This window comes from Nothobranchius furzeri, chromosome 5 (genome assembly GCF_043380555.1).
Source record: "Nothobranchius furzeri strain GRZ-AD chromosome 5, NfurGRZ-RIMD1, whole genome shotgun sequence".
Classification (NCBI taxonomy): domain Eukaryota; kingdom Metazoa; phylum Chordata; class Actinopteri; order Cyprinodontiformes; family Nothobranchiidae; genus Nothobranchius; species Nothobranchius furzeri.
In genome coordinates this window covers 6,329,418-6,336,321 of record NC_091745.1, presented here as the reverse complement: position 1 = coordinate 6,336,321, position 6,904 = coordinate 6,329,418, and positions in this window count along the sequence as shown.

Below are 6,904 nucleotides of genomic sequence, written 5' to 3'. Positions count from 1 at the left end.
CACTAACAAATACACACACACACAGGCTCACAACGGCATTATGGCATCATAATGTACCAGATGACATCGTAGCATACCTCTTAGCCAATAGCGGTGGTGGATTTAAATTCAGATACAGTGCAGAATTTTCCCTGACCACGGCGCAACACTGACAGTTTTAGGCAGAATATTTGAATTTTAACCAAGATGCACTGAAGTGCCAAATTATTGACGACACGTGTCTGCAGCATGATTAGACACTCCTTTATATAGTTTATCAGCAAAAAAAAGTGATTTGGGGGTGACTTGCTCTTTAAGCCACACTGCATTTAAACAATATTTTACTTATTTATAAAGTACAATCAAATGAATAATGTCACATGGAAAAATATTTACTGATCATCTTCCTTCTCATTTGAAAAAATAAAGTAATTTTGTGCTTGAAGCAACTCAACCTATCAAGAATTTACTGATTTCTGTTTTCCATTAAACCTTTAAACAATAAACGATTTTGCTAAAAGTTGTTCGTTGCTCAATGTTGTCTGTCAGCTACACCCCGCAAACAAGATTAAAATCACTTTTATTGACAACTGAGTGTTCAATCTAGCCTGCTTTTAGTAATAATGACATGCTAATATAAGATGAAAATGTTTTAATATATGTAAAAATGTTGTCCACCTTCAGTTATTTATATTTTACAGAAAATTATAGTGATTCATGCATTAAATTGTTTGCAATTTGTTTGCAAATGAGTAAAAAAGATTTTTTATACTGTAGCATACCCAAAGGCCAGTATTTGCATCACCAATGACCAGAAATTCACTTTCTAATTTGCAGACGCCCCTTCTGTCTGGCCTCCAAACAGGAAAGCACCGCACAAGACCTTGTCACAGAACAAGGAAGCCATGACATCTTTGCTCAAGGTTTCATGCAGAAGACGAGATCTCCACTCTCTGAATAAAATGAATCTTCCTTGAATCATAAATGACTTTTTAAAACGTGAAAATTGCATGAGTGTTATGTCTCTCGTTAAATAATCTGTGCATTAATCGATGATGTGTTAATACAATATTTGTTTCAGATCTTAAATTACACCAGATCAGTATTTGTTGATTTAACTCCTGCATCATAGATTAATATTAAGGTTTCAACGGTTTTTGCTCCACATAAACATGTAATAACATTCTCACTGCATCACCACAAAGAGTTAACCTCTCTGAATAGCTGAGGGAAGGCGTGATTGCTGAGGTATTTTGGTAATGCCCTTTAAGTCTGTCAAATTTTGATTTGTCCAAGTTTATAAACAATGAAGTTGAATCACTTCCTGATCTAGTTAGTCTTCTCTGTTCACTTGATGAGGCCAGTCGGGTGAACAAGCATTTTGAGACCATCCTATCTTTTGACCTCAAGGTCAAAGTCTCTGCGATGCTTGCGAGTGATTTCAGACACAACGGCTCTTCTAAGAGCCGCCAAACAGCCTTAGACACAAAATAGACACTCCAGTTTCCTGCCGCCACCTGAAGATAACCCAGACTAGACGGGTCTTACTCTGAGCTGGCTACAAGCTCCGGTACAAGAGGTCCACGCCATTGACAGTGTCCATCTCGACCTCCTGACCCCCTGGATCGCTTGGGGATCTTCACACAAGGGCGCGTAGACTCTGCACGATTGCGTCGGATGGTTTTATAAACAAATCTCCAGCTTATCAAACCATGCAGCCAAATTGATTTTACTACCCAGACTCCACAATGTCTCTCAGATATTTAATAAAGGTTTTGCTAAAACATCTAGCTCACATTCCCTCATTCCATCCATCATCTGTTATCTGTACAACCATCATTTGTCAGGTACAATCATTAGTTTAGGAAAAAAAGAATTAAAATCATTTTTATAACTAAATTCTTGACGTGATTGAATATGAAGTGTGTGTTCCCTGAATAAGTCAAAGAACCTAAAGTCTTCTGATTAAACATTCAAACACCAATCAGATTGACATTTCATATTGATATGGAACATGACATCTTATTGATCATTTCATATATATGTAGTCAATCCTTAACACTCATCTGATTACCGTATGTAAAACTTCTACAAAATTTAGGACGATGTTGCCATGATATTGTTTCAAAATACAACTATGGTTGGCACATTTCATTTCCAAAGGCTGAGTTACTGAAGTCACAGGCACGCATCTCCTTGGAGTCCTGCCACGTTCCAGCTTGCTTTAAGCAGTCCACCATTGTCCCGTCCCAAAGAAACCCCGTGTCACTGGACTGAATGATTACAGGCCTGTGGCGCTGACGTCTGTAGTCATGAAGTCTTTTGAGCGCCTGGTCCTCCCTCATCTCAAGTCCTTCACCTCCCCCCTCCTGGACCCTCTGCAGTTCGCATACAGAGCTAATAGGTCTGTAGATGACGCCATCAACCTGGCCCTACACTTCATCCTGCAGCACCTGGACTCCCCGGGAACCTACACTAGGATCCTGTTTGTGGACTTCAGCTCTGCGTTCAATACCATCCTCCCTGCTCTGCTCCAGGACAAGCTCTCCATGCTCAACGTACCCAACTCCACCTGCAGGTGGATCACCGACTTCCTGACAGACCGTAGGCAGTGCGTGCGGCTGGGGAAGAATGTTTCCACCATTCAGACAATTAGCACAGGAGCTCCACAGGGCTGTGTTCTTTCTCCTCTGCTCTTCTCCCTGTACACAAACTGCTGCACCTCGAGCCATGACTCCGTTAAACTGATCAAGTTTGCGGACGACACCACCCTCATCGGGCTCATCTCTGACGGTGATGAGTCCGCCTACAGGAGGGAGGTGGAACGGCTGGTGCACTGGTGCAGCAGCAACAACCTGGAGCTCAATGCTCAGAAGACAGTGGAGATGATTGTGGACTTCAGGAAAGTCACAGCCCCATCTCTCCCCCTCGTCCTGACGGACACCCCCGTCACCACTGTGGACTCCTTCCGCTTCCTCGGAACCACCATCACACATGACCTTAGGTGGGAGCCATCCATCAGCTCCCTGCTCAAAAAGGCCCAGCAGAGGATGTACTTCCTGCGGCAGTTGAAAAAGGCCAAGCTGCCGGCCCAGATGATGGTGCAGTTTTACACGGCCATCATTGAGTCCATCCTCACCTCCTCCATCGCTGTGTGGTACGCTGGAGCCACAGTGAGGGACAAACATAGACTGCAGTGCATTGTGCGCTCTGCTGAGAAGGTGATTGGCTGCAGCCTTCCATCTCTCCAGGACCTGTACGTCTCCAGAACTCGGGGGCGTGCAGGTCGGATAGCAGCTGACCCTTCTCACCCGGGACACAGACTTTTTGAGCCGCTTCCCTCGGGCAGGAGGTTACGGTGCATCCAGACCAGAACCTCCCGCCATAAGAACAGCTTCTTTCCATCTGCCGTTAGACTTGTGAACAGCTTATAAGTACACAACCATGTTCGTCTGCTGTACTTGACATAACGTCACGTTATCGGCCATATTACCATTACCTGCCCTTTTTTTTTATAGCTGAATGTTTTATGCTAGTTTTATTATATTTTATTCTACTTATTCTATTTTTGAAATTTATTATTCATGTTATATGTAGCACATTAGTACCGAAGCAAGTTCCTAGTTTGTGAACTGCTTGTTCACTGACAATGGCAATAAACCTTTTCTGATTCTGATGTTTGCTGAACAGTGTCACGATACTTTTGAAAGGGAGATTTTGGCCATTTTTGAAGTATTTCTCTGGGTATAAATAATTACTCTTTAACTAATTGTAGATTAAATGAGTTTCATGGCTCACTGGGCTGATAAGTAGAAGCTAAGCACTTGCATTGGCAGCTCCACAACATGGCAGACCTTCTTCAGGCTTGTTTTATATGATAAAACATCAACATTGCAGAGCAAACGGAGCCAGTGGTAGAGTTGCATTGCTGTTAGCCAATCAGAGGCGAGATGTCCAAATATCAGGAAACAAGACTCCAAAACCTGCCGTCTTTTGGCTCAAAAAAGGAGCGCCAGAGCTTTTTTTTCTCATAGAGATCGAGTCACAAGTCATTCATTTATACTGGAGACCACTGCAAATGTATTAAAACAATGGGAGAACTTGGTCTTTAAAGCTTTTAATGTGTGATAAAACCTGTATATATGTCAAAGTAAAACTAAAGGGCCATCGGTTTCAGGTTTGGAGAACTGGACTAATGACATTTAGAAAAAGAATATCCTCCTGCTTGTCCACCTCCTCCAGAGTCCAGGAGGGCCAAAACCGTCCCCTACAACACCCCAACTAGTTTGATGTTTGTCTTAAATCGACGGGCATGTGTGTGTGTAGAAGAGACTTCAAGAGCACCGTCACTTGTGAGCACCTTGATGTAGTAATGTGGGGATGGATATGCTGGTCCTTTATATGAGTATTTGGGTTTTATTTGTTCCCTATTTATCACTTAAAAATATATATACATGATCTGGAAAATTAGAAGAAAATATTTTACATTTGATATCTTTTTTCCCCAAGATTGTTGGTCGCTTTGACTATTGATTGTGTATTACTGTCTAAATAACTGTACTAAAAATAGATTGGCTGGAGTGTTTACACACATCTTCAACCTTTCCCTCTCTCTGTCTGTAGTCCCAGCCTGCTTCAAAATGGCCACCATTGTCCCTGTACCCAAATCCTCCACCATCTCCACATTGAATGACTGGCGACCTGTAGCCCTGACCCCCATCGTGAGCAAATGCTTCGAGAAGTTGGTCAGGGGCTTCATCTGCTCTGCACTGCCCGATTCACTGGACCCTCTACAGTTTGCATACCGCCACAACAGGTCCACTGATGATGCCATAGCCCTGACACTCCATGCTGCCCTGTCACACCTGGAGAAGAAGGACACGTATGTGAGAATGCTGTTTGTAGATTACAGCTCAGCATTCAACACCATCGTTCCATCGAAGCTGGACAGGAAACTGCAGGATCTAGGACTGAGCAGCTCCCTCTGCAGCTGGATCCTTAACTTTCTGTCTGACAGATGCCAGGTGGTCAGACTGGGCGGCACCACCTCATCCCCGTCACACTGAACACTGGTGCTCCACAGGGGTGTGTGCTGAGCCCTCTCCTGTACTCACTCTACACCTACGACTGCACGGCCACGAGAAACTCCAACATCATTGTGAAGTATGCGGATGACACCACAGTGGTAGGTCTCATCACTAACGACGATGAGACGGCCTACAGGGAGGAGACCAGCGCCCTGACCCACTGGTGTCAGGACAACAGTCTCACCCTCAACGTCACAAAGACAAAGGAGATGATAATGGACTTCCGGAGGAGCAGAGGAATACACATCCCCATCACCATCAACGGCGACGCTGTGGAGAGGGTGAGCAGCTTCCGTTTCCTTGGAGTTCATCTGGCTGAGGATCTTACGTGGTCAGTGCACACGAACAATAGAGTGAAGAAGGCACAGCAGCGCCTCTTCTTTCTCAGGAGACTGAAAAGATTTGGCATGAGCTGCCGCATCCTCAGGACCTTCTATCGCTGTGCCATTGAGAGCATCCTCACTGGTTGCATCTCCGCCTGGTATGGCAACAGCACCGCTTACAAACGCAAAGCTCTCCAGAGAGTCGTGCGGTGTGCAGAAAGGATTATTGGAGGTGAGCTTCCCTCCCTCCAAGACATCTATAAGAAGCGGTGCCTGAGGAAAGCGGGGAGGATCATCAAGGACTCAAGTCACCCCAGCCATAAACTGTTCAGACTACTTCCATCAGGAAGGAGGTTCTGCAGCATCCGGTCCAGAGCCAGCAGACTGACAGACAGCTTTTTCCATCAGGCCATCAGACTGCTGAACACGTCGCAGACACCTCACCCTCACTACTGAAACTCCAACATTACACACTCCATACTGTACATTAATGCCACTGTTTTCCACATACCAACCACTGTACATTTTATATCTCTTATCTTATTGTTTACTTTATTCATTTGTATACTTAGATTAGCCATTTTTAAATTTTACTTGTTTTTACGTTACTGTATTTTTGCACAACTCTGTTGCTGTGAAGCTCGCGCACAAGAATTTCACTCGCATGTACTGTACCAGTGTACCTGCACATGTGATGTGACAATAAAAGTGATTTGATTTGATTTGAGATTGTTTACAAGTTTCTCTAAAAAATCACATTATTTTTACACGTGTGGTGATAAAAACACGAACCATATTACTTGAGGTTCTGGACCTGTTTCTGTTTGGGTTGTTTAAAACAATTGTCATGTTCTGCGTCCTGCGTCCTCCTCATGTGTCTCCTATCACCCCTTGTTAGTCCCTACTTGATTTTATATTAGTTCCCCTCATCCCTCTAGTTATCAGTTGTTTATATTTGCCCTCAGACTCTAGTTTAGTTATCCGTGTTTTATAGGTTACGGTTCATCTGCCCTCCTGCTTGTTTCTTTCCCCCCATTTAGATTATTGTATGCACCTGCCTTCCCTCCAGCTCTCACTACTCACACCTGTCACCTGTTTCCCTGATTGTTTCCCTCTGTGTATATAACCCTGTCTGTGTCTTTCAGTGTCGTTGGTTTGTTGTAATTGTCAGCGTGTTTGGTCCTCCTCTAGTTCCCCTAGTTCGTGCATTTCAAAGGGGAATTTTGAGTATGTAGAGTGCATTTGATATCACAAACATAAATTTAATAAACTTTTTTTTTTTTTAAATTTTGCGCCCTATCCATCAGATGGCGCCCCAGGCGGCCACCTGTGTCGCCTGTCCCCTGTTCGTGCTCATGAGTGTCTGTCTGTCTGGTTTGATATTAAATCGGGTTTTTTGTGCCTCTGGACTTCGGTGCATCCGCCTTTAAAATAAAGGAAGTATTCTCTTCAACATCTCCTGCCTTGAGTCGTTCTGGGGATTCTGCATCTTGGGTCCTACCCTCCTGCTCTCAC